Genomic DNA, 17,368 nt, shown 5'->3' on the forward strand with positions numbered 1-17,368 from the left:
AATCATAACTCAATTAATTAACTAACCTCCATAAACTCCCACTTTATCTAGAGGGACATAATGTTTCTTGAGGTCTCACAGAATCAGCATTAACTTATAATTACTATTCAGTAGACCCTGGAGCATCTGATTGTTTCCTTTCCCAGCATGTAGGTTTCTTCATGAAAAGCTGCTTATTTCTCTATGCAGAAGGACTGGGAAAAGGATAATAGTAAAACTTTTAGGTGTTTTATCAAGGTCCTTCTTCAGTGAAAATTGGGTGTCCTTTCATTTAATGAGGTGTCTGTCTGCAAACTGTCTTAAGTCTGGATATTGATTCATGGGCCAAGGTTTCTTTTGCCACAATGTACCTTTCTTTCATTTATTTGAGAAGATTTCTGCTCATATAGATCAAACAAAAATTCAGTAGGTTTCTTATATATTTCATGCCTGGAGACACAATGATTCATTAGCCAGTACCAAATGACCATACCTATCATGGCATTCACTTTACCTGTGCTGACCATTACTGATTAGGACCTTATGGATATTACTTTAATTATATTGACCATTAGGATAATTGTGATCACCTTGTCTTTGAATTCAGTGTTGACACCTGGCCCCTGCTACCAGAGGGCACACTTAAACCCTTTGTATTTAATTATTCCAACTGCACATCAATATTGTCGATGCTAAGTTCTGGCAGGAGACAAAGAATGACAATAAAGCACTTCAAATGTGCTGGTGTCTCTCTTATTATTAGATGTTTTATAGGATTAGTGAAGTGTAGCACACAGCCTCGCCGATAAGGAGAACGCCACACTCAGGATTCTTCTGACAGCATTAATTGAACAGCTCTCATAATGGTGAGGTTGAGGGAAGGACGCTGAGCTCAGAAAGCCCGCTGCTTAAATAGAGCTTTGTGAGACGTGCAGATCCCTTATTGGCTCAAGTCTTTCATCCAATTGTCATACTTGGTTTTCGCGCCATGCGCAGGCGCATTCTCAAGTAAAGCTTCCGTGAAGAACCAGGAAGCAGAAGCCTGCGCCATCTTTTAATGGCAAATGCGGCTCCTCACATCTCCCCCTTCCTTATTAAACTGCAACAACAATCGAGGGCTGTTAGGTTGCAGATCTAGCCCACCGTTCTACCGATAGGCGTTCAAGGCAGTTAAACAGTACGAGACCCTCCACACCTTTTATCCCGTGCAATGGGAACCTGAGCCCCGGGAAGTGTGTAGGACCACCACTAGGATACCTGGTGCAATGGGAACACGAGCCCTCAGGATATCCTGTTAAGTGATGGTGTCTCATTGCTTAAGCAGATTCAACCAGGCTTGAGGGGATGTTCCCTGCTCCACGGCAAGCAATGCTTGTGTGATCACCACCTTATCCTTTTGATGTTGTTGTTTGAATTTGCAGAGCAACCAGAGGGTAAGCAGCACTCCCCCAAAGATCATGCAGCCAAATAACCCTACCCCCACCCATTCCTTACTGCCCGAGTAAAATTTTTATATTGAATGGAGGTATTTATATACACAAGCAGGAGAACACAGGTGAAAACATTTTACCACGTGCACCATACAGCTGAGGTCACTAAACAGCAAAACAAGCTATGTGGGATATATCAATGAAATCCTTGAATTTTGCATTAGCTTAGTAACAATTATACAGATAAAGACAGCCTAATATTAACCACCTCAGTCCCCAAGTCCAGGGAATTGGGGCGCCGACTCATTAACTTCTTCAAGCTGAACATGGGCGTTGAGATATTAGAAGAGGGATGAGGGGAAGGGTAAATTGATAAGCATCTGAAGTCTGTCTTAACTGCATCCAGCTGGAAGTCCAGGGCATCAGTGAACATGCAGGTGATAAGATTCATTCTCCACAGCTGTGTATTCTGCAATATACAAATCTCAAAACAAATTTTAGTATCTAGATAATTATTTTGATTCTCTGAAATCTAGTGTTCTGGAGGCCTACCTCTATCATGTCTGATCCATATAATTCTGGAAGACATAACTACTACCTTAATGACCTCTTCAGAAAACACATAGAAAAACCTTTTCCAAATTAGCCTTTCCTTAAGCCAGTAACCAGAAAAACCTTTACATTGAGTTTTTATCCAGAAAAATATTATACAACTCAGAATCACACCCATTTTGAAAGTTAAATCAATTAACATTATCATTCTGCTTAGCTCTCTGTCTAGAGCAGCCTTCTATTTATTCCTCGAGTCTTTAAAGCCTTTTCATCTGTTTTTACTAACTTATTTTTTTGCCCCATTTTCATTACTATAACCTTTATTTATTTTTCTGTTTGGCTCTCTTGACTCAGAGCAGCCTGCAATTTACTCCTTGCATCTTTAAAACTTTTTTCATCTGTTTCTGCTTACTTATTTCTTGCCCCGTTTTTGTTACTATGCAATCACTTTTGTTTCACTTCCAAATTCAGCCAGCTCCGTCAGTCGACTGGTTCTCCAGCGCAGGGTGTCTTCCACTGTATCCCACTTACTGGAGTTCAAACATTGAGGCTCTGTCCAAATTAGCCTTTCCTTCTTAGTTTTCTTCTCTATCCTAGTTTTCTTTTCTATTTTATTAGCGCTCTCTCCCTTTTCTGCTTCTGATAGGCTATCTTGTTGTTAAGCCAAACAAGATCCACCATACCTTGCAGAAAAGCGTCTAGACTCTCCACGCCGCCAGTTCTGAATCCTCTGCGAGCCAACAGGGTCCTTCGTGACTGGTCAAAACCCCGAGATGTTCGGCTCCACCCGGGTTTCGGCACCAAATGTAGCGCACAGCCTCGCCGATAAGGAGAACGCCATACTCAGGATTCTTCTGACAACATTTATTGAACAGCTCTCATGATGGTGAGGTGGAGGGAAGGACGCCAAGCTCAGAAAGCCCGCTGCTTAAATAGAGCTTTGTGAGACGTGCAGATCCCTTATTGGCTCAAATCTTTCATCCAATTGTCATACTCGGTTTTCACGCCATGCACAGGCGCATTCTCAAGTAAAGCTTCTGTGAAGAACCAGGAAGCAGAAGCCTGCGCCATCTTTTAATGGCAAATGCGGCTCCTCACAGTGAAGGCCATGTCTTCTGGGCATTTCCATTGTAGGGGATTAGATTTTACACAGTGTACCCACACTAGTATTGCTATTTTTCTTTCCCAGAATATTAAAATCCCTTTATCAACACCAAACCAAGGTATTTCAGGCATCTCCAACTCCTTTCCAGTAGCCTATATTTGGAAAAATGCTTCAGCCAACCATTCAAAGAAACTTTTGACACTGTTTTTAATTATGTGATCTTCCATATTAAACATAGAATCTCCACTCAGATGGCCCATTTCAATGAATTCAACCTGATATAGTATCATATTCTTTCCATCACTATTCTGCTCTTAAAATACATTTCCACATATATTCCCAGCTTTCAGCTTGAGTGAATTAGCAAACTCAAAATGGTCTTTAGAAGTGTTGCAGACCTCCGAGTGAACTATGTTTTCTACCCACCCACCCCCATCTATGTGACTGTTTTTAGTACAGTTAAGTATAGTTATAGGCCTAGAGGCCACTATTTGTAAGTTATTATAGGAGGAAAAGAAAAGTTCTGCTGCCAGGTAGCTGCTTCCACATAAACAAACTAAAGTCTTCTTGATTGGCTAAAGTTTGGTGGTGCAGAAAATGACAGGCAATCAGGAACTGTGTCACAGGAACAATGTGACACAGATGGAATGTATAAACAGCACTACCCATGAATTAATAAATGAGCTTGCTGTTGCATTTTTTCATCTGCTCCCTGAGGTTGAGTCATTTATTCTGTGCCTTCTCACCCACTTCCCCCAAAGGGATGCTGGGAAGGACTGAGGATTTAGGTAATAGGTTCTGAAGGACAGCAGTATTATCTTGACTGACTTTTTCTTCAGAGAAATCCACTGCTGGTTTCTCAGACAACATAGAATTAATATCCTCAGTTAAAAGTGGGTGAAAAAAAAGTAGTATTTCAAGGTATAGAGCTGTGAATAAATGGGCTGAGAAAGACAAATCAAGAAATAACACCCTTCACAATATTCACAAATAATATAAAATATCTTGGGCTAACTCTAATCAAAGAAGTAAAAGACCTATATGACAAGAACTAAAGTTCTTTCAAGAAAAAATAGAAGACCTCAAAAAATGGAGAGATCTCCCATGGTCATGGATTGGTAGTATCAATATAGTAAAAGTGGCCATTGTAACAAAAGCAATCTACATATTAAATGCAATCCCTATCAAAATTCCAACAGAATTCTTCAAAGACATGGAAAGAGAGCAATTCTTACCCAGGATAGCAAAAACAACTCTTAACAATAAAGGAACTTCTCGGAGAATGAACATTCCTGACCTCAAGCTATGCTACAGAGCAACAATGAAAAAATAAATTGCATGGTACTGGTACAAAGGCAGACACATTGATCAATGGAATAGAATACAGGACTTAGAAATAAAACCATACACTATGAACACTTGCTATTTGACAAAGAAGCCAAAAATATAGAATAGAAAAAAGAAAGCATCTTCAACAAATGGTTCTGGTCTACCTGGCTGTCTGTATGTAGAAAACAAATAGATTTGCATTTGTTACCTTGCAGAAAGATCAAGTCCAAGTGGATCAAGGACCTCAAGATAAAACCAGATATACTTTCAGAAGTGAAAGTGGGAGTCTGGAACTCATTGCAATAAGAGTAAATTTCCTAAATGTAACTCCGATGGCTTAGGCTCTAAGTTTAAGAATTGATAAATGGGACTTCATGAAACTGTAAAGTTTGTTTAAGGCAAAGAACACAGTCAATAAGACAAATTTTCAACCTATGGATTGGGAAAAATTTTTCACTAATCCCACATTCCCTAGAGGGATAATATCCATAATATATAAAGAACTCAAGTAGCTATCCTCCAAAAATACCAAACAACCCAATCAAAAAATGGGGTATAAAGGCAAAGAAAGAATTCACAACAGAGGAATCTCCCAGAAGCACTTAAAGAAATGTTTAAAGTCCTTAGTGAAATGCAAATCCAAAAGATCCTGAGATTCTAAGGCTCCTGTTTTGTTTGAATTAATTTTATATCCAGCCACTTTGCTGAAGTTGTGCATCAGCTGTAGAAGTTGTCTGGTAAAATTTTTGCAGTTACTGATGTATATTATCATATATATATCATCTACAAAGAGTTATGCCTTGACTTCTTCTTTGCCAATTTGTACCCTCTTTGTCTCTTTCTATTGTCTTTTTCCTCTAGCTAGAACTTATGGTACTATTTTGAGTAGACATTGAGAGAGTGGGCAGCCTTGTCTTGTCCCTAGTTTTAGGTGGGATTCTGTCAAGTATCTCTCCATCTATTTTGATATTGGGTGTTGGATTGCTGGATATTGCTTTTATCATGTTTACGTAAGGGCCTTCAATTTCTGATCTCTCCAATATTTTTAACATGAAACAGACTTGTATTTTGACAAATGGCATTATGAGAATAGAGAGTGTATTTTGGAGGTCTCAATTGGGGCCTTTTCCTCATAGTTATAGAGCCTTATGGAAGTGAAGGAAGAAATATTGCAGGAGTCAGAGGAAAATAATGTTCCAGCATCTAATTAAATGACCTTGTGATTTTTTTTAATTTTGTTTGTTTATATAGTACATTACATTAATGGATTTTCATATATTGAACCAACCCTGCATCCCTGGGATTAAGCTTACTTGATCATAGTGAATAATGATTTTGATGTGTTCTTAGATTCAATTTGGTATAATTTTACTGAATATTTTTTCATTGATATTCATAAGCAAAATTGGTCTGAAATTTGCTTTATTTGTTGGGTCTTCATGTAGTTTAGGTATCAGAGTAATTGTGGTTTGACAAAGTGAATTAGGTGGTGATTTTTCTGTTTCTATATTATGGAATAGTTTGAGGAGTGTTGGTATTAGCTCCTCTTTGAAGGTCTGTTAGAATTATATGGGCCTGTTTCAATAATTTACCTGCTCTTGATTAAAATTTGGTGCATGGTATCTGTCTCGAAAATCGTCAATTTCATCTTGACTTTCCAGTTTAGTTGAGCATAGGTTTTTGTAATAGGATCTGATGACTCTTTTAATTTCATCACTTTCCATTGTTATGTCTCCCTTCTCATTTCTAATTTTGCTAATTTGAATACTGTCTCTATATCCTTCAGTTAATTTGGCTAGGCATTTATTTATCTTGTTTATTTTCTTAAAGAACCATCTTTTGGTTTTGTTGATTCTTTGTATATTTCTCTAAGTTTCTATTTGGTTGTTTTTGGCTCTGAGTTTGATTATTTCCTGTAGTTTACTCCTCTTGGGTATGTTCGCTTCTTTTTGTTCTGAAGTTCTTAGTTGTGCTGATAAGTCGCTAGTATAAGATCTCTCCAGTTTTTTTTTTTTTTTTTTTAACCAGGGAACTTAGTGCTATGAATTTTTCTCTTAACACTGCTTTCATTGTGCTCCATCAGTTTGAGTATGCTGTGTAGTTTTTATTGAATTCTGGAATCTTTATTTTTTTTATTTCTTCCCTGAATATGTTATCATTCATTAGAGAATTGATTAGTTTCCATAGGTATGTGGGCTTTCTGTTTTTTTTTTTTGTTTTTTTTTTTTGTAATTAAAGTCTAACCTTAGTCCATTGTGAAGTGATAGGATGCCATGGGATTATATTAATCTCCTGTATCTGTTGAGGCTTGCTTTGTGATCATTTATATGGTCAATTGGTGAAGATACCATGATGTGCTGAGAAGAAAGTATATTTTTTTGTTATATATATATATATAATATATATATATATTATATATATATATATATATATATATATATATATATATATTAAATCCATTTGATTCATAACCTCTATTAGTTTCACTGTGTCTCTGTTTAGTTTGTTTCACTGACCTGTCCATTTGGTGAGAGTGGTGTGTGAAAGTCTCCCACTTTCATTTTATGGGGTTCAATGTGTGTTTTGAGCTTCAGTAAATTTTCTTTTATGAATGTGGTTGTACATGAATTTGGGTCATAGATGTTCAGAATTGAGACCTTGTCTCGATTGATTTTTCCTTTGATGAATATGAAATGTACTTCCCTATCTCACTTGGTAACTTTAGGTGGAAAGTCTATTTTATTGGATTTTAGAATGGCAACTCCTGATTTTTTTCTTGGAACCATTTGTTAGCAAAAGGGTTGTTCTGGCCTCTTACTCTGAGTAGTGTCTGTCTCTGCCATTGAAATTTGTTTCTTTTCTTTTTTGATGTTATTTTAATTCATTTTCATAAAGTCACTCAACATATAAAATGTTTTCTTTTCCTTTTTTTAAAAAGTCTAAAATATTTTCACTTTCTCTGTATATCTTTTTTCCTGTTTTCTTTAAATTGGCTATTTTATTTATTTACATTTCAAATGTTATTTCCTTTCTCAGTTTCTCCTAAGAAAACACCCTATCTTATCCTCCCTCCCCTGCCTCAATGAGGGTGTTCCCCCACCCACCAACTCCTACCTCTCTGCCCTGGCATTCCCCTATGCTGGGCCATTGAGCCTTCCCAGGACCACGGACCTCTCCTTCCATTATGCAACAAAATATTAGATCCTGACTGTGTATCCAGTCTGTTAGCTTGTATCTTTTTATTGGGGAATTGAGACCAATGATATTGAGAAATGTTAAAGATAGAATATAGTTAGTTCCTATTATGTTTTCTGTTGTATGTGACATTATGTGTATGTGATTCTCTCCTTTTGGTTTTTTTGTGAGATGATCAATTCCTTGTTTTTTTCCTTTGGTGTAAGTACCTTTCTTTTATTGCAGTTTTCCTTCTAGAATCCTGTTTAGAGATGAATTGGTAGATAGATATTGCTTATATATCATTTTGTCATGGAATATTTTGGTTTCTCCACTTATGATGATTGAGAGTTTTGCTGGGTATAGTACCCTGAGCTGGCATTTGTATTCTCTTTACGGTCTGCATGACCTCTTTCCAGATTCTTCTGGCATTTAGGGTCTCTGTTGAGAAGTTTCGTGTAATTCTGATATGTCTGCCTTTATATGCTACTTGACCCTTTTCTCTTAGACCTTTTAATATTCTTTCTTTGTTCTGTCCATTTAGTGTGTTGATAGTTTTCCACAGCCAGAAAGGAAGTAGAGTTTGAGCAGAGGGAATGGTCCTGTGTCTACTGGGTTCTTACCTCATGCAGTTATTTGGGAGGGTTCCTTACCTATTGCTCTGGGTGCAGCAGATCTCCTGGGAGGCCTTCAAACAGTAGGATCTTCAGAGGGGCAGATAAGCTGATGATCTGCCCCATAAGAATGCTAAAAAATAAAATTTTAAATTGTGACTGTGAATAATGAAAAGATTAGTTATATTTCTGTGACATATTACTGTATACTACAGGATTGTGAAATTTTACACCATTTGAAAATGCTGATTGTGAAGTTAAAATATTTACAATATACTTAAGACCTCCTACTGTGAAGTATTATCTATGATGATCAAATTAAGTAACATCATTAAATTACTCATTAATCACATGAATGTGAGTGGAGAGATTATTTTTCTTTTAGAAATTCTAACAGGTTGACAAATGTTTGTAGTACAGAGAGTATTAATATCTACAACATGAGGTTTGAGGCTATGATTCACTGAGCTCTGAGAACAGAACAAATTGTTGAGACATGAAAAATAACAGACAATTTAGTGACTACCAGATATAACTTCCATTTGAATGAATATTTTCTGTGACTGCAAATTGAATTAAAACTATAAACTAAATTAGCAACAGAAACCAAATTTCTTTTTTATTGCATTTTTATTTATTATTTTTTTACATTTCAAATGTTATTGCCTTTCCCAGTTCCCCCTCTGCAAACCCTCTATACCATCACCCTCTCCCTGCTTCTATGAGGTTGCTTCCCCATCTACCCACCCATTCCCACCTCACTCCTCCAGCATTTCCCAAGACTGGGACATTGACCCTTCACTATACAAAGGGACTCCTCTCCTATTGATGTCAGATAAAGCCATTCTCTGTATTAGGTTATACAAAGGGACTCCTCTCCCATTGATGTCAGATAAAGCCATCCTCTGTATTAGGTTTTGTGGCTGGAGCCATGGGTCCCTCCATGTGTACTCTTTAGTTGGTGGTTTAGTCCCTGGAAACTTGGGGGAGGGGTCTGGTTGGTTGATACTATTGTCCTTCCTATGGGGTTGCAAACCCCTTCAGCTCCTGCAGTCCTTCCCCTAACTCCTCCATTGATCCCATGTTCAGTCTGATGGTTGGCTGCAAGCTCTAGCTGAACCTCTCAGGAGCTATATCAGGCTCCTATTAGCAAGCATTTCTTGTCATCAGCAATAGTGACTGGATTTAGTGTCTGCATATGGGATAGGTCCCCAGAAACCAAATTTCTATCTGAATTAAAAAGACATTAAGTATTAACATAGATATTAGCTATGAAGGCAATGATAACCAAGTTAAAATGCATAGAAAAAAAAGAGGGTCGGTATATAGCAAAAGACTAGAAGGAACAGATAGATCTGATTAGAAACAGGAAGTAGATTAAATTGCTATGCAAAGATGGGGGTCCTGGAATGAAGGTTCAAGTGGGGAGGGAAAAGAAAAGGGGCTGTAGGATACTACATAGTGCCTACAAAGAGTCAACTAACATGGATCCTTGGGGCTCTCAAAGTTATAACCACCAATCAAAGAACATATACAGTACAGACATACAAAGAAAATACATAGGTCTCCCTTCTTATATGTAGCCGATGTGCAACTTGGTCTTTATGTGGGTCCAGAACAGCTTGAATGAGGGCTATCCCAAAAGATGTCATCTGTGTGGAGGATATGCTCTTGTAGCTGGACTGTCTTGTCTGTCCTTTGCAGGAGAGGAGGCACCTAGTCTCACACAGAGTTAAAGTTTCAGGGTCAAGGGATACATGGAGGTGGAGGAGGTGGCCCCTACTCAGATGTGAAGGGGAGGATGGGAGAAGGGTTGTTGGATGGGATGAGTGGGAAGATATAAAGTGAAATGTAAAAAATAAAATTAAAATATTCATAAATGATGTCATACTAAATTAAATCACCAAATAATAAAGAAGACAGAGTTACCAAATAAAGCTCTCATTACTGTGATTGAATTACTTATAGTGAATTTTTTAGCCAAGGTTGTTGCTAAGATGTAGATTGTTCTTCACCAACTTAGAGGGATGCCCCATTGCTAAAGACACTACATACATAAATCCTTGAATATAGAGGTGATGAGACAGTGCCTACATAGAGCCTTCATTCATATATTCCATTATCTCTGGTACAGGAATATAGTTTACATACTCTCAAAAGAGAAATATAAACAAAATCTCATCACAAACCTGTTATCGACTATGGTGCCCTACCTTCAAAATATGCTAAGGCAGTGGTTGTACAAGTCTTATGGGAGCAACCAACCACCATCTATCATCGTCATAGGATTGGTTTTGAGGTCATTTTCTCATGAGTCAGCTGAATATCAGAGGTTTGCTGTAATGGAATAGTTGGGCTCTGGTGGTGTCATTTTGCCCTGGCTATTGTGATTTATATTCTTACACTGGCATCTAGGGATTAGGGTTTGGGGGTAATGTTTTTGATGCCAGTTTATCAGTTTATCTTTGTTGGGTGAATGCTTTTGTATATTTTTCCTTTAGTTCTTTTTCTACTGGCCTCAGTGATTCTGGTCACCAGAAAGACTTCTAGTCATATAAAGTATCTCTGCTGGGGTTTTGGTGGCCTGTGTGATCCCTAAGGCTTGGGGTACTGGCATTGCCTCTGAAATTCTAAGAGTTTGGGAACTAGCTTGGCCTCTAGTATCCCTAGAAGTAGCTTAGTCTTCAATTAGAACAGGATTATTCTTCTAGAATTAGAGGCCTAGGTTTCCTAATACTGGCATGCCCACTGGTAGAGCAGGGGTCTTCTGTTCTGCCTGAAAGATATGAGAAGCAGTGGTGACACTGAACTTGTTGGAGTGTCCCACCAATGTGTTGTTTAATTTGAGGATCAAACCAGGAGAGGGAGCCTATGACTCACTGTTCCTACATAGCCAGAAACTAAAGACTGGATAGCCCAGAATGTAGGGCTGAAGCAAACACAACTGGCAAAAAAAAAAAAATTAACAAAATGATTACTAGTGATATTCTACTATACTCATTGATTGATCCCTTGGACAGTCAGCATCAGAGAGGTTACCTGTCTCCACAGATGAGAACCAATTCAGAGACACACAGCCAGACATTAGGAGAATAGAGAGTCTATTTTGGAGGTCTCAATTGGGGCTTTTTCCTCAGAGTTCTAGAGCCTTATGGAAGTTAATGAAGAAATATTGCAGGAGTCAGAGGAAATTGAGGGCACATGGAAAGCATGACCCAGGAATAAACTAAACATGGCTCATTGGAATTGCAATGCATTCTATGAGAAAAGCCATTTTCAATTAAAAATGTTTTGTTTAATTCTTACTTTAAAATTTTAACTCCTTTCTCTATTCCCCACAATCAAAACAAACAACATTGTGTTTGTGAAAAAAATCACATTTCTGGAAGGAGAGTGAGATGATATCTAACATGCTTATTTTAAGCTTATGTTGCCTGGAATTAAATGTCATATTTGAAGTTTCAATGACAGAATATCAAAGTAGATGGGGATGATTGTGCACAATGGCCTAGATATTCAACTTGAGATTATAGTAAGTAAATCCATATAATAAGTACATCTAAATCCTCAAAGTCATTTTTATTCTGAGAGAAAAGATGTTTACAACACACATTACAATTTTCACAAGTAATTTTTCTATCTTTGACAAGTATATTGTCTGATATTTAAATACATAATAAAATAGGAGTGATAAATTCATAGTTCAAGTGTCAGTTATGTTCTATGTTGCAAAGAACATGAAGGTATCATTAGAAATTTTAAATTATTTATATAAAATTTCTAGAGATTAAAAAAGACACTATTTGGTCCTTACAAACAAAAAGGCATGTGTAAGAGTTATTTGCTCTCAGTATTACCTGGAAGGCAAAGAGCAAGTGAAGAGAAACATAGGACTAAGAGAAATTTCCACACTTAGAGAAATACCAGTTTTGGAATCTGCTAAGCAGGCTGTTAAAGCTCTATTCAAAAAGAAAAAGATAAATACAGAAGCACTATGAACTTGTCTAATACTTATACTGTACTGTATGTTTTATTGTTTTAAATAAGTATATATTCCACTGCAAAGTTATAGATTTCTATATGCATTCAATGCATTTTATATTATAAATGCTGTCACATCATCTTCACATCCATCCTACTAGTTTGCAAATATCCTCTTTTCTAGTTTCATGTTTTTCCTTCAGATCATATTACTACACATGGAGGGAAAGAATTCAGTACATATCTTTCTGACACTGAATTATGTCACTTAGATGGTGATTTCCAGTTTACTCCACTTTCATGCAAATGACATGATGTAATTTTTTATGCCTGAAAATTAAGCCACTGTGCACATACAGCATATCTTCTTTACACATTTATCAGTTGTGAAACACCTCTGATTGGTCTATAACTTAGTTGTGACTAGTGTTAAAATAAACAAGAGTATAGAGATATCTTAAAGATATGCTCTTTTAAAATTAGTTTGCAATATATATAAAGATGGTCTAGCTGGATCATGTGGTATTTGTATTTATGTTTTCAATTTAACATTTTTATTTTTCATTGTTTCACCACACAGAGATGGGTTTTATTACACATCTCTATAAATACTGTATTTTGTTGATCCTTCTCCACTTGTTTTGTCATTTTTCACATCTTACTATTATGAGATTTCCATGCAAGTGTGAGAGTTGTTTTTCTTGTTTTATAATGAGTCAGTGAATTTTTATGAGACTGAACTGAACCCATAGACCACTTTGACAACAAGTTTTTTAAAAGACACTATGACTGTATATGTCTTAATTCGGTAGCTAAATCTAGAATTACTCAACTAAAACTTTGGACTCCTGGGAGAGAAAAAGAAATAAATTAGGATAATGAAACACAAATACTAAACATAGCTTTGGTGTATATGAGAGATTCTTTTTATTATTTCATGTATTTTATAGTTTTACATACTGTTTTTACATATGGCATTTAAAACATTTTATATAGGTAAATATACATATGAGTCAAATACTATATTCAATTTTGCTTATATTTTTAGGCTCTCTCTCTCACACTCTATCACTATCTCTCCATATATATATGTATATATATATATATATATGACATAAATAATATATATTATATATATATATATATTTTCCTAAGTTGCAATCAAAGACCCAGAGCAAGAAAAAAGTAGACTTGCAACAAGAAGAGAGGAAAGCCTAAGGAGCCTCAATCCTACATCTCAAAAAATTATACCCATCTAAGGAATAGTGAGAGTGTTTAAAAATAGTTTTCCCATAGAAAAGCATACAAATTGGTTCTGCAATACCAAATGGTCAGTCATGAATGCAAGTAACATTATACAGATAGACCAGGCTATGCATTTGAAAGCAAGCAAGTACAAGTGTATGGGACAATTTGGAAGGAGAAAGGGTAAAGGAGACATGATGTAATTATATTATATTTTCAAAACCAAAATACATTTTAGAAATTAAATACCATATCCCACCATGTGCTTGTTGAAAAAAACAATCCAAAGGTTTCCTTGGATTGATTATGGCATTGGATATATAATAACCTGCTTTGTAAGTCAGGAGATATACTTTACATTTCCCTTTCATACAAATTCATCAGTTCCTGTATCATCAGAATTTCAATAAATGTTTCTTTTCCCCACATATGTAAGGTATCATCTTCGTTATAGACTTGCTTGTCTCACAGACTAGCAAGCATTTTTCTAGCTTTATTATCTGTTCTACCGATAAACTTCCATTTCTTAAAAATATACTTTCATTTATTTTAAATTCATGTTAAGCTTTCACGTCCGGGTGGTCTGTATTTCTCTATGTTACACATTCAGGATATTGTCACTAATTACTATTTCACTGTTTCTTGGTGGAATATTTTCTGCCCAATAACATGTCATTTTGACACAAATCTCCACACAATTAATAAAAACAATGTCTGTTACAATGTTTAGTGATATATATTTTGATAGTTCATTATATATTCTTGTATATACTCCTGTGTCCACTTAAATAGATTAATCAGTGGGTCCCTCAGAATTCTTTGGTAACAAGAGACAGGTGATCATGGAGCTACCTTCTTCTGGGAAATGAATTGTATGTGGTAAGGCACTAGGTGACAAGGCAATTTGCTTCTTCTGTGGCTTTTGTTTGGAATGGTCTACCAAGGCTCAATCCCACAGGGCCAATCTCCCCAAGATCACTGTCTTCTCAAGTTGGTTCACAAGCATTATCAGTCAACAACATATTCTGGATACTAACTTTTGCAGATACACATGAGAAGACAGACTTATTGTATCTCCCTCTTTCTTGAAATTGAAGGTAAGAGAAGTCCTTTTCTATCCCATGATTTGTAAACTATTGATACTGTTAAAAAAGTGATGACCTTAAAAATAGATTGTAGAATATCAGCCATATTTTAGGCAAAGACTTACTGTTCCTTGGAATTCCCTCTAAATTTCAGTTACCTAAGCTAAAAATATTAATGACCAATCTTCAGTAAAGGCTAATATATTAAATATTTATATAGTAAGTTTACAGTTTAATAGAAACTTTGTCCTCACCTAGGCCCTATAAAATGTTTTCTTTGAGTTAGATATTGTTAATATCATGCCTTAAGCAAAAACAAAAAATAAGATAAAAAACATGTATTTCCACTTTCTTAGGTTTCATGCCAAGTTTTTCTGTCAGGTGTTCACTTACATTATTATGTTAGTATTAGTTTTATGTCATTAAACACTAGGAAAAAATTTTATTGGAGATGACTTTTCCGAAGAATATGCTAGTAGTAGAAGAGTAAGAGTCTAAGTGATGTCTTCAGTAAATCATCCACAATATCTATTTTTATGTAACACTCACTAGATACTAGAGGTGCTGTTCTAACTTAGGATATCTAAGTCTTAAGAATGTGCAGAGATATCCATTCTCATGTCCTCCTTTCTGAGTGATTCTGTGTTCCAATGATGTAAACTAGAGAGGAACAAGTTGTGACACTCATTCAAACCATGATGTTAAAAGTACTAAAAATAAATAAGAAAGAATACTTGAAACTGAAAAATAGTTACTTGATGTCTGAAGTGTTTTTTAGAGAAAATATGTGACTGGAAGACACAGAGTAGAAAGAAGTCACAGAGACGGCAGTTTCAGTTGATCACAAAATAAAATTTCAGGGAATTCTACCTTCTAATACTGAAGTTGAGTAATTGTACATAGAAAATTTCCTGATTTCCAGAAACTTACTTAAAGATTCAAATATCTGATGAATAATATACTAATAATTTCTGAAGTACCTTTCACCACTAAAAAATTCATGGCACTACAAATTTGTAACCTCTCACTGCTTCCTTGTGAATATTGAATTAACTGCACTATTAAGATGATATAAGTTTTCTGAATTTTAATAAAATTCTAGAATCTTGTCATTCTGAATGGACATTATCAAAACACTCCATTATCAGACAGGCATTAGATGAACACTCATATGTCTGTTATTATAGACACAGCAATATTATATTCTTATGTAACAAACTTTTTCATAGTTCAGTATATATATAAAATTTTTCATAAGAACCTAAAAAATATTTTATGATGAAATAATTTTTAAAATTGGAATAAAATTACTTACATTTGCAGATAATGTTTATTTATCCATTGTGCAATTATCATGTTTAGAATTTGTTCATCATTTTATATGGTGTTACAGAATGATATAATCATTAATGATGAAAGTGGTTGTTGTGAAACTTGCAGATGATAGGTTGGTCATATTTTATTAATTTTTTCTTAATGTTTATTTTTATAGTTGTTAGTATTACAATTTTACTTAAACACATAATAATACTTTCAATTAAGTATAATTATTATCCCCATTTTCACCTAAAAATTGAAATTCAGAAAAGTTCCATATTCCCTTACAATATAGACCAAGTTATTAGAATTATACAAATCATCTCTCTCTCTCTCTGTCTCTGTCTCTGTCTCTCTCTCTCTCTCTCTCTCTCTCCCCCCTCTCTCTCTCTGTCTCTCTCAGTGTGTGTGTGTGTGTGTGTGTGTGTGTGTGTGTGTGTGCCCTCAAGAAAGCACATGGAAGCCGGGCGGTGGTGGCGCACGCCTTTAATCCCAGCACTTGGGAGGCAGAGGCAGGCGGATTTCTGAGTTCGAGGCCAGCCAGGTCTACAGAGTGAGCTCCAGGACAGTCAGGCTACACTTAGAAACCCTGTCTCAAAAAACAAAACAAAACAAACAAAAACAAAAACAAAAACAAAAACAAAAACAAAACAAAAAAAAGAAAAAAACAAAAAAAACCTGAAAAAACAAAACAAAACAAAACAAAAAAAAAAAAAACAAATCATATTATTTACAATCAACATTGTTTTCATATTCATATATTTCTATTCCAACTGATATTGTACTACAACATTCAGAGTAAATATTATGAGCAATTACTTGAAGCATTTTTGAAATTCAGAAGAGGATTTAAAAAATGAATGCAAAAGATGTCACTTGCTAGATATAAGAATAAAAAGAGCTATAAATGTCCAAGTTGCATGTGATGTTGCCATGGTGTTCTGTAAATGATATTTATGGTAAGAAAGGGTATTGGAAAACAGATTTCTTTTAAGCAGAAATATTGACCAATAGGCAAAAACAAAGTTTGGTGATTTGAAATAAGTGTAAAAGATATACCTCATTGGTCTTCCTACATATAAATTGATTTATGGAATAAAAGCATATTGAGCAGTTTGTGAGTTGTTCCTGTTCATTGAAATTTTGGTGATTTTTATGCTCCAGGCTTTTTTGACTTTGACTTTGGTTTTTAAAAAAAATATATTTTCCCTCTAGATTTCAGATTTTCTATAAGAAAAAGAAAAATATGGAAAAAAATTCACTAGATTGGCCTTCTATTGTTCTGTGAAAAAAATCACAGAAAATTTCCAGTAGTTTTGATCATATTTTTTAATGTATTAGGATGAAACCTAAGATAAAGGACAAGTGTTCTCACCTCATGCCTCTCCTGTTTGGATAAGCCCAGAAAAATCAAAAAGTGGAAGCATTCATTTATGCAGCTTATTTGAACCCCAGACAAGGCTAACTTGATTTTGCCAGATTATTATTATTTCCTTTATAGTAACTTTTTTTTGCACCAATCTCTTTTGATTCTACATCTTGTGATGATCTGTGAGT

This window comes from Arvicanthis niloticus, chromosome 1 (assembly GCF_011762505.2).
Source record: "Arvicanthis niloticus isolate mArvNil1 chromosome 1, mArvNil1.pat.X, whole genome shotgun sequence".
NCBI classification, from domain to species: Eukaryota; Metazoa; Chordata; class Mammalia; order Rodentia; family Muridae; genus Arvicanthis; species Arvicanthis niloticus.